Source organism: Castor canadensis, chromosome 11, assembly GCF_047511655.1.
Source record: "Castor canadensis chromosome 11, mCasCan1.hap1v2, whole genome shotgun sequence".
In the NCBI taxonomy this organism is placed as follows: Eukaryota; Metazoa; Chordata; class Mammalia; order Rodentia; family Castoridae; genus Castor; species Castor canadensis.
Window position 1 is genome coordinate 42,746,287 of NC_133396.1, and position 11,968 is coordinate 42,758,254.

Sequence of the window (11,968 nt, forward strand, 5' to 3'; positions counted from 1 at the left end):
AATGTCTAACAATGCTTATAACCCCTTCTCCAATGCCCTAGGGAGAGAGAATTGTGTCCCTTTACCTGTCTCAAAAGTCTAGAACTTTTAGCAAAGGTACCTGGTGCAGAGGGAATAGAAGATAAACAGATATCTTTGTTGCATCCCAAATGCCTGTTGGTTTCCTTGAAATCTTATTCTCACTTACTTCTCCATATAACCTTATAATAAGCCCCCACTGACTGAGGAAATGAGAACTCAGTTTCTTGCTACCTGTGATAGGTTGAATAAATTCTAATCCCCTAAACCTGTGAGTCAATTGGGAAATACCCACCTGTGCTGCTTCCTGGTGTTATAACATGATGGTCAATAAAAGTCTTCTGGTGTTTTCTTGCCTACTTTTGATTTTTATCGTAAGTAGAGCAGGCTGAGCTGATAACACAAAGAGGAAATAGTGGAATGGCAGTGGCAGTAGTGACAAGAGAGCAGCTGGAGAATTCCAGAGAGCATCCAGGGGCAGAAGTGGCAGGGAACAGAGGTGGCTGAAATGATGAAGGATGGTGGAAGTATAGAGAAGACAGAGAGCCAAGATTGCAGAAGTCAGAAGGCTGTGGTGAGAGACTGTGGGCCCCAGTCACTGGAAGAGTTCCCAGGAGCTGCAGGTTTCCGGTTGCTGCAAACTGAAAGCTAAGGATCCTGACACCTGAGGCTCAAAAGCAGCAACTGTAAAGACCTAGGATTCTGACACCCTGCTGCCAAACTGCTGCTTAGAGCCAAGGTTTGCTTAGAGCCAAGGCCACTGGCAATCGGAACCCAGAGCAGTAAGCCTGTAACCTGAGCACCTTGAGCTATAAGTGAGGGCTTCTAAGGCCTGGAATCATAAGTCTTGTTGTCAGTGCCTGGAGCTGTAAGCCTCTAAGTCTGTCAGCCCAGCCCATAAGCGTTTAGCACCAAGGCTCAGCACCACTAACACAAGAAGAGCTACTCCTCCCCTACTCACAATTTCCATTCAAGTAGCGCAAAGGACCCTAGCCAGCTCATTGGTAACACTTCTACAACTATAACAACTTTGTTTCTGCTTTCTCTTCTTTCTAGCATTTTTAGTGTCTTTAGCAGTCAAACTGAGTCATCCAACACCATCCATAAAGTGATTCTCCCTTTCTGCTGTACTCTTGCACAAGGACATCTCATTAGCTGTCTAGCCTACAGATAGCAGCTTTTGAATCAGTCACCAATCCTTTGTCCAATCAGCTTTAGCCAGGAAAGCTGGACCACAGGACACAAGACATAGCCACCAATGTGTAAGAACTACAGACCTTTTTCTCCAAAAGGGGCTGGGAAGTGGCAGTCATTCAGAGATCATCAGACACCTCTCTACAAACAAAGTCAGTAACCTCAGAGTTTGGGCAATTATTTTTTGCATCTCAAAATTTGAAACTAGGATCGTGATAGATGCATCTTACAAGTGGGTTTTGGCTATCATTTACAAAGTATTTTTAAGAGAAATAAAAAATGTACCCAAAATAGATAGCATTTAGAAAGCTACAGGCTTGTCAGGATAATCTATTGTCTAATCGTAGAGTCTAATTACAGAAAAGAAACACAAATCACCAAAGAAGCTCTTCAAGGTCAAAAACCTTTATGATACTTCAAGTTATATAAAGCAACATACTAGAATTCCTAAACCTTGAGTTATCCATGAAAAATAGTGCTTATAGCTTTCAGGACACTGGGCTTAATTCAGAAATCATTTTGTAAATATTTACTCTCTTTGAGAGAAAGATCAGGAGAGGAGAAAACTCATCTGCAATGTATACGGCAGATTCAAACTGACTTATTCTCTTTAATGAGAGGCAGAGAGCCTATTACACTGAATCTTGGATTGTGTGAGATAATCATAGGTTCAGCCACTGGATTAGTCATATCATGAATTTCATAATCACCATGTAATTGACATAGACCTTTAAACAGTCCTTTCTCCCTGGAAGCCAGTTTATTGCTGGGATTAAATGAACTGTCACTCTGGGGAAAAGGGAGACAGCTTTTCACTTGGCTCACCTTGGCTGAGGAGGAGCTTTCTAGGAGACAGTACACTTTCTTGCCAAGCTGACCAAGTAGAAACATTCCTTAAGAATGCAAAGGTTCCCTCTCCAATTAGGAGACCAGAGCAAAGGTAAAGGAGAGCATATTTAGTGTAATTAACCAAGTAATTGACCAATTGCCCTGTGTGTTCCACTGCATAAACACTATTCAGCTTTTAAGCAGCTCAGAGGCACCTACTCCAGCCTGGACTCTGCAGCCAGAAGGACCATTCAATCCCAGTTTGGCAACCAGACTGCAATGCAACCCTTAGCAGATTGGACCCACAGGGACACATATTCCAAGAGAATATCATGATGATTAAAAGTAGGCAACATGCCTGCTGCAGCCTACACAAGTGGAAGCCTCAGTAAGCCTTAACCGCTGGTGTTAGTCACTGTTCACTCTCACTGCTCTAAGTCTCTAAGCCTTGTCCAGAGTACTGTCACACTCAGAGCCGCCTCAAACCACCAAGCCACCTCTCCCTTCTTTGACATTCAGTTCTGGAATGCATTGATGCTTTAAGTGGGCTCTCCAGCCACCTGGTAATACTTTCTAACTCTACACCCAAGTCTGGGTGCTGCTTGCAAGCAGTGCATTTGACTTTGTTTTGTTTTGTGGTGCTGGGAATCAAACTCAAGGATTCTTATATATTAGGCAGACGTTGTACCACTGAGCTGCAGCCTCAGCCCCTGCATTTGACTTTTGATGACATCTTACTGCCTATGTTTTGAGCAACTTTCTGTAGCTTCAGAGACTCCTTCTATCTTTCCCTCCAACTTTCATTCTGTCTCTTTTTCCTCATTTTGTCTCTTCTAAGTCAAGATTGGAGAGGAATTACCATCAAAGTTAGAAAACATGAAGTGTGGTCAGGTTGGAGAAAGAAGGAAATGAGAAGGTATCATGACTGTTCTTTTACATTTTTTCCCAAATAAATCCAGCCCCTTGTAAGTAATTCCCTACCCTTTCCTGGTCCACAGTATGTCCGTTTTCTTTGAATGATATAAGTATTTCTTTCCACACTCCACCACAGTTTTTATTCAAAGTTTCAAAATAAAGCTGGATGTGATGCCACACACCTTGAGTTCTAGCACTTAGGAGGCTGAGGCAGGAAGATTGCAAGTTTGAGGCCAGCCTGAGCCACATAGAAAGACCCTGTCACAAACAAACACCTTCAGAACAAATGGATCACATGACTAAAATCATATTAAAACAATGGTGAGATTGGGCACCAGTGGGTTGCACCTGTAATCTAGCTACTTGAGAGACTGAGATTGGGAGATGGTTTGAGGACAGCCCGGGGAAATGGTTCATGAGACTCAATCTCCAAAATAACCAGAGCAAAATGAACTGGAGAAGTGGCTCAGTGGAGGAGCACCTGCTTTACAAAGCATAAAGCCCTGAGAATATGTGTATTCAAACTACATAAATCCCTTCAGAGGTTTGAAATCTCTCCCTGCCCTCTCTCCACTCCCAGGTAATTGATAATCACTGCAGGTTTAATGGTCTTCAACAGAATGTGCTCTGTTTGTGAGTTTCCTGGCCAGAGCTGGCTCTTTGAGTGTAAATCCCAAACCTGGTGACTGTTTCTGTCTAATTCTGTTAGTGTTCCAACCAAAATGGAACATTGTCAAATAAGCACTTCAGTCTGATTTTTGATAAAGATTTATTGACAAATTCTGAGTGGTTAGAATAGATTCTACTATCATGCTGCATACAGGACAACTATGTTTCCTGGCCTTTATGGAGTCAGGCAGGAGCCAGGTAACCAAGGGTTCTGGGCAACTGAATGAGGACATTTAACAAACCTGGCCCCAGAATACCCCACAAAATCTTCTATACCCTCTTTCTTCACTGGTTGGGCAGTTGTATAGGAAGAATCTAGGGAAGATCTTCAGGAGGCTCTTGGATGGAGGTTGGGGGAGAGGATTGTTTATGGAGCTATAAGACAGAAGGAGCTTAGATCCTTGAGTCACAGAGTAGAGGGAATTCTCCAGAAGAACAGGCCAGGTGAGGTGAGGGAGAAATGAACCTTGGTTCTATGAAGCCCCGGGGATTTGGAGGTTCTGTGCTTTTGTAGTCAGTGTTCCTCCACCTGAGTTTTAAAAACTCTTAGCACATATTAAGGACATCATAAATGCTAGCTTTTATTAACATCATTGCCTGTTCCATTGGTTAATATTAGCTGGATATTACAGGCAGTACCTTACATGATTTGCACAACCCTATAGAGGGTAAGTAGCCAGGCCTTGCTCTCTCCCACCAAGGGGCTTTTACTGTGTTCCTCTCTCTGCCTGGCCTGCTCCTTCCTGTCTCTTTACATAGTCAACCACTACTTAACCTTCAGATCACAGCTCAAGTGCATTCTTCCTCACAAACCCTTCCCTAGCTCCCTGGCCTAGGGAGTGTCCTCTATTACAGGATCTCATAGGTCTCTAAACTTCTCCTACAGGGGTACTTACTGTAATTTGTCACTGCCTGACCATTTATATAATTCTTTGATGAATATCTCTCTTCCTCACTGTAGAGGAAGCACCAAAAAACCAAATAGACCAACTTATCTGATTGGTGGTGGTGGTGGTGGTCATAGCAATCAAACCCAAAACTTCACACATGCTGGGCAAGCTCTCTACCCCTGAGCTACACCCCAGCCTCACCATCTTACTACATTCATTGATGTATTCCTTATACCTATCACAGTGTCTGACACTGGGATTTGATGAGTGTGTGTGTGTGTGTGTGTGTGTGTGTGTGTGTGTGTGTGTATGCATCTGCATAGGGTGGGTAGGTCTCACAGGCTGTTTGCTTCTTAGTGTCAAATGTCAGTGCTGGATCTGGTTTTCTTCTTTACAAGTTTAGAAACAATTTTTCACGGAAACCTGGAATCTGGAAAATGATTCACAACAACTTAACCATACTTACGGGATATCTACTTCCTGGTTTTGTGGTTCCTGGGAAAGTTTAAAAAAAAAAAAAAAGCCTGTTTGATGAAGAAACATGGTTTTCAGAAGAATTTACTTTTTCTAGGCTGGAAAATTAATTTTGTTCTCTTTAAGAGTATATATTCCTTCCAAATATAGCCTTTTCCCCCTCCACTAGATACCATTGAAAAATCTTAGTGAAGGCCATGGCCCATGATAGGAGCCCAGTAAATTTCCAAATGGATCTGTGGATGTTATTGGTTGAATGACTGACAAAGGCATTTAGGCTTGGTTTGTCATTTCTAGACACCATGTAGATAATGGCCTTTGTAGTGATATTACCTATTACCTTCCATTGCCTGAAAGATCAGGAAGAATTATTGAATATGAGCCAGACATAAAATCATCATCATAAAGAACTGGGGAAATAGCTCAGTGACAGAGCACTTGCCTAGTTAGTAATGGCAGAGACAAGAATTGAGCACAAGCCAGTCTCTCTGAAGAGGTGGGTTCTCATGCACTGTGTGTGGTACATCCTATACTACCTTCATCTGGTGTCCCATGACACCTGGAACTCAGCTTGGGACTATGCGTTCCCAAATGTGGTATACATAGTCAATTCTTGGTTTCAAGCTGCAGAAAACAACTCTGATTATTTATAAACAGAAGAAATACTATAAGGATACCAAGAATTTATAAGAAGCTTGAAACCAAGACAAAAATTAAGATAGGAACAAGGTGTACAATATGGTGACTATTTGATAATAATGTAGCTCAGTGGTAGAGTGAGCATGTCTAGAAAGTGCAAAGCCATGGGTTTGATTGCCAATATTGAAAAAAAAAAGGAATGTAATGTGTGTTGAAAAATTGCCACCACTAACACACATACACATACACACACACCCCACATGGGCACGTGGGAATGAAGAGAGGAACAGGAGCCCAAGTTGTAGAACAGAAGATAATATTTTTTTAGCAGGAATAATCCCACTGGGATGGCGCAGCCAGGCACATAGATTCTAACTTTATTCTGAACTTAAAGTCTAGGCCAAGAGCATGCGATTGACCAGCCTGCCTTTCACTTTTGTCCCACCCAACAGCATGCTGGGGAAGAGGTCAGTCTCTAGACCTTTCTACTTCCCTAGTGGGAGGTGAGGCTTGCTGTGACTAACACAGGTGGAAGTTCCTCTTGATAGAGGATGGGCTAGGCTGCTAGGCAGCCACAAACCTTAACAATGCCCACCATGTCAGGGACCAATTAATTCAGGCCTGCTACAGTTATTGAGTCACAATTTACATTTTGTCCCCTTGCTGATAGTAGAGAAAGCCCAGAAGCAAATTTATAAATCACCATTTAGCACAGGTGATAAGCATGATTTATTTTCATTTTCATTTTAGAAGGTGACAATTGCTGACCAACACTGGGGAAGCTTCCTGCTAGACAGCCTGGGGCCTCCTGCTCCTGATTAAAGTGGCCCACTTAGGAGAACTTCCAGCCTCCAGCTGGGAGGACCATCCCTACCTGAATGTGGGGGTCCTTTAGTCACTTCCTGCCTCTATGGAATTTCCATGCACCTGGTCCTCCTGCCATTCACCTGTCACATCTGTATTTACCTAAACTATGTGAAGGTCAAGTAGGCAATGTGAGTACCACTGAGCCAGCTGTGACTGGGAGCAGCATCAGCTCCATGTTTGTAACCAAGTGGAGCCTATCCAGTCCCAGGAAGAAGAGACTTTTCTAGTAGATAAAACCCTAGAGTTTAGAATCCAGTAGAGCTGTCTATAGTTAAATTACTTTTAAACTTTAGATGAAAAAATGTGGAGGGGGAGGAGGGAGGGATAACAGAGAGTGCTGGAGGGGGTAAATTCAAATATGATATATTTGATATATTGTAAGAACCTTTGTAAATGCCACATTGTACCCCTACCTAGCACACCAATTAAAAAAATTAAAATTAAATTTAAAAAGAAATTTGGATGTTTTATTCTGTCAGCAAATTATCTTTCTTCTTTGACCTAATAGGTTAAACATACAGTTCCCATACATGGTACAAAGAGTAGAATAATAAAGAATATTTTTCTGTGAGCTTGCCCAAAATGTACCCAGTACCTGAAAGAAAGAAAGAAAGAAAGACACTGGGTATTTTGTTCATCATGGATGTGTGTGTGTGTGTGTGTGTGTGTGTGTGTGCTGGAAATCAAATCCAAGGCCACTGAGCCCTCATCATGAATTTTTTTACATTAATTTTGATTTTTTTTAAAATCAAGTTTAAATACTGTTTCTCTTGATCATTGAGTTTTGGGCATCCCCTTTAAATTTTGTCTTATGGCAAGCAGCACCTCACTTCCTCACTTCCAGCTCTTTACAATCCTTTTTTTTTTTTTTTTTTTTTTTTTTGTGGTACCAGGGATTGAACTCAGGGCCTCATGAATGCAAGGCAAACACTAAACCACTGAACTGTATCCCCAGCCCTCTTTACAATCCTTTAATCTCCATTTTCTTCACTACTTTGACTTTTTAAAATTCTTTCGGTAAATAAATTCTCTGAAGATTGAATCTGAACCCTTGATACCAGAAAGAAATACTGTACCATTATACATGACCACAGAAGAAACAACAAATGAAACAGAATGGTAACAGAGAAAAAACAGTTCATAACCCAGTGTGGTGAAGCACACCTGTACTCCCAGCTCTTGGAAGGCTGAGGCAGGAGGATCATGAGCTTGAGGCCACACTGGGATACATAACAAGACCCTGTCTCAAAAAACAAACAAGCAAACAAAAAACAAACAACAACACTCCCCCAAAAAACCAACCATGCCCCTCATCCGTGGCTGGCTGAGGGCTTCAGTGATCCCCAGCTGAGGAAATTAAGAACAGAAAAAATGTCCTTCCGTTTCTCTGGTTAGGTCCTACTTCCTCATTTTTCTGATCCCCTCATGGTCAAACTTTTTAAAACAATACAACTTAGACTGGTTTCAAGAGAGCTTAGGTGTGCCTCAGGTTCTAGATTTGAAGACTGCCTCATGGTGTCATGCAGCTTGTTCCTCAATTTCCTGAATTTCCCAGAAACTGGACCTAAAGACTTTTCTAGACTCAGGTCAAACATTTGGGGCAGCATTACTTTAGACGTGCTGTGGTGTACCTTAAGGGGCACATGGTATCTGGTTGTTCCATACTTACATATTTCTGATTTCCTCAATTCTGGGTCGATGTGTACATATTGGATTCTGAGAGGGACCATTCTATCGAGTGTTCTATCAGTACAGAGGGAGCTTCAAGCTCTGCTTTGGAGTGAGAACACCAACATCAAACTAGATTTTCTACCAACTAATTGGCTTAGTCTTTTCTTTGAGTACTGGGGTTTGAACTCAGTGCCTCGAACTTGCTAGGCAGGCACTCTACCACTTGAGCCATTCCCCTCCCCCAGCCCTTTTTTGCTTTAGTTATTTTTGGGATAAGGTCTTGTGTTTATGCCCGGCTAACCTGGATCGTGATCCTCCTATGCTTCCTGAGTAGCTGGGGTGATAGTCACACAGTCACACATTACCATGCCAAGCTTACTGGTTGAGATGGTCTGTATAACTTTTTTACCTGAGCTGGTCTTGAACCTTGATCCTCCCAATCTTCTTCTCCTCCTGAGTAGCTGGGATTAAAAGTATGAGCCACTGAGCCCAGCCTATTTTAGTCCATTTTGTATTGCTATTACAGAATACTTGGTGCTGGGTTACCTCATAAGGTGTGTACCATTTACAGTCTAGAGGTCTGGCTCAAGTAGTAGAGCACCTGCTTTGCAATCATGAAGCCAGATCAAACCCCAGTCCCACCCAAAAAAAAAAAAAAGTGCCAACCACTTCTCAGTATCACCACACTAGGGACCAAGTTTCTAACACATGAACCTTTGGGGGATAAAAAAGCAGGCTAAATTCAGGACATTAAGACCTGAGAGCCAAGAACCAAGAGCAAAGAACAGACACTATTACAGGGAACTGAGTCTCTCATCCCCATTAGGCTGGAGCAGCTGGTCACGCTCCTATCCTTGCACTAACGATTTGATAAGCACGCCCTGGGTGGGTACCTCAAGAAAAACATCTACAAAACTCATCCTTGGACTAAAAGGAAACCTTGTCAAAGGAAAATAAATATCCCCCAATGATCAGCTTTTCTGCCCAACAAACAGCTTTCTAAAGAAAGCACCTGGCAGATTCTCAAGCATGTATCACCTATGTGGATTAAGACGATTTGGTCTCTGGGAATTCCAAATTTCCAGTTCTACAGTTAAAGGATTGGCATGCCACATGGTGGAAATGAAGAAGCAAGCATACAGATAAGGACCTAGAGACTCCTAGACTGATTTGCGCCATCTAAATGCGCGTTACACAGAGGACTTGGCACACTTACCCTTGCCCACTTCTCCAGCCTCCTGGGATGTGCTTTGCTTCCTGTTTTTCTGTTTGACTAAGTAAAATGTCTGTAAACTTCTCACCTAATTAGACTCATCCTTGTTTGGTTTTTTTGGTTTTGTTTTGTTTGGTGGTACTGGGGCTTGAACTCAGAGCTTTGTGCCTTCAAGGCAGGCATTCTGCCGCTTGAGCCACACCGCCAGTCCTCAGCCTTAAATTCGTTCCTGTGACAAGAACTCAGTTAGAAGCTGGGCACCAGTGGCTCATGCCTGTAATCCTAGCTACCCAGGAGGCAGAGATCAGGAGGATGGCAGTTTGAAGCCAACCTGGGCAAATAGTTTGAGAGGCCCTACCTCGAAAATACCCAACACAAAACATGGAACAATATGAATATATTACATAAAATTAGTGTATGTGTTTGGAACCCTCATAAATTGAACATATAAAATATTTATATGTTATTGAATATATAAATATATTTAATGTTTATTTATATTAATATTTACATTTATATTATATATAAATATTATAATAGTTATAATTTAGTTCCTTTATTAAAATGAACTTTAAAATTTTTTTGGTACTTGTTTTTGGCAGCACTGGGGTTTGAACACAAAACCTCACACTTGCTAGGTGGATGCTCTTATGGCTGGAGTCTCTCTCCCAACCCTGAACTTTTAATCTGGAGTTGAGATTTACAGAAAAGCTGCAAAGATAGTAAGAGTCCCATATACTTGTCATCAAGTTTCCCTAACATTACAATCTCGTGTAACCAGGGTACATTTGTTGAAACTAAGACATTAACATATTTAACACATTTAATATACAATATATGTATATATATTACTAAATTTCACATTGTACTCTGTCCCAGGATACCACATGACATTTAGTAATTGTATTCCTTTCATTCTTAAGGTTGAAGTAATTTTTTAAATTGTGGTAAGATATTCATAACAAAATTTGCCATCTTAAGGATTTTAAGTGTACAGTTTAGTGACAGTAAGTACAATCATCATCGTGCAACCATTCCCATTGTCCATTTGTGGAACCTTTCCATAATCCCAAACTGAAATCTTATACACATTAGGTGAGTTTCTTTTAAGTGTGAATTTTCTGGGAGTGAGCTCACCAATGTACAATGTAAGTCTATTTGGAATTGTTACAATGAATCCCTCTGTATGACAAATATATCCTAATAAAAAATTAATGGAAAAAAAGTATGACTTTTCAAACCTCCAATACATGATATGTGAAGAACTTAGTCTAACCTTTTTTTTTTGTGGTACTGGGGTTTGAACTCAGGGCCTACATTTTGAGCCACTCCACCAGCCCTTTTTGTGATGGGTTTTTTTTGAGATAGGGTCTCAGGAGCTATTTGCCCAGGCTGGCTTCGAACCACTGTGATTCTCCTGATCTCTGCCTCCTGAGTAGCCAGGATTATAGGTATAAACTTCTTGCAGAGGGTTATTGATGGGCCCTCACACAGCACTTGCTTTTTGCCTTTCTCAGGTTAGCATCGCCTTGGTTTTGCTTTAGGGGAATTGCCATTTGAGCTCTCCTGAAGCCTTTGTGGTATTGTCAGATCTTGTTCTCTTTCTCTGTTTTTTTTTTTTTTTGTCTTTTCTTTTTTGGTGCTGGAGATCAAACCCAGGACCTCGTGCATGCTAGGCAGGCGTTCTCCACTGAGTTACATCTCAGCCCATACTCCATTCTCTCTGTGCCCAGGTGTGGCAGGTAACTTAAGTTGGGCATTGGGCATGGAACCAAGTCCAGGAGGAAGCAGGAACTGATGTGTTCTCATAGCAAAGTCTTTTTTTTTTTTTTTTCAGTACTGGGGTTTAACTCAGGGCCTTGCACTTGCTGAGTAGGCACTCAAACACTTAAGCCATGCCTCCAGCCCAACAATGTCTTTAAGAACTAGCCAGCCCAGGCAAATAGTTCTTGAGACTCTATCTCAAAAAATATCCAACCCAAGAAAGGGTTGGTGGTGGCTCAAATGGTAGAGTGCCTGCCTAGCAAATATGAAGCCCTGAGTTCAAAACTTAGTACCACAAAAAAAAAAAAAAGAACTAGCATTTAGCTCCTGCTCCTTCCTTCTCCAGAGCTTCTCTGATTCTCTTCCCAGTTACCACAGCAGTTTTTAGATTCTTTTACTGGTTCCATATCTTTGCAGTAAGCTCTACTCCTGACCACCTCCCCCATTAAGTGAGTCCCAGTGAGACACAACTAAGAGCCTTAAATGGTATTAAAATTATTTTAACAAAAAGACCCCTGGAGGAAAGTCAGAAAAACGTTGAATCATGCATTCTTCTCTCTGTCAGCACCAGACTGTTGTACAGAGAGAAAAGGCCCTGATAGAATGGCCTAGAAACAGCCTCTCCACTCTAGAGGGGTCCCTGACCATTGAAAATGATGACATATAGGCTCTAGAAAAATACATGAAAAAAATAGTAGAGAGGTGGGTGTGGTGGCACATGCCTGTAATCCCAGGTACTTTGGGAGGTGGAGATATAAGGATTTCAGTTTGAGGCCAGCCAGCACAGACAAAAAGTCAGTGAGACCCTGTCTCAAAAACAAGGCAG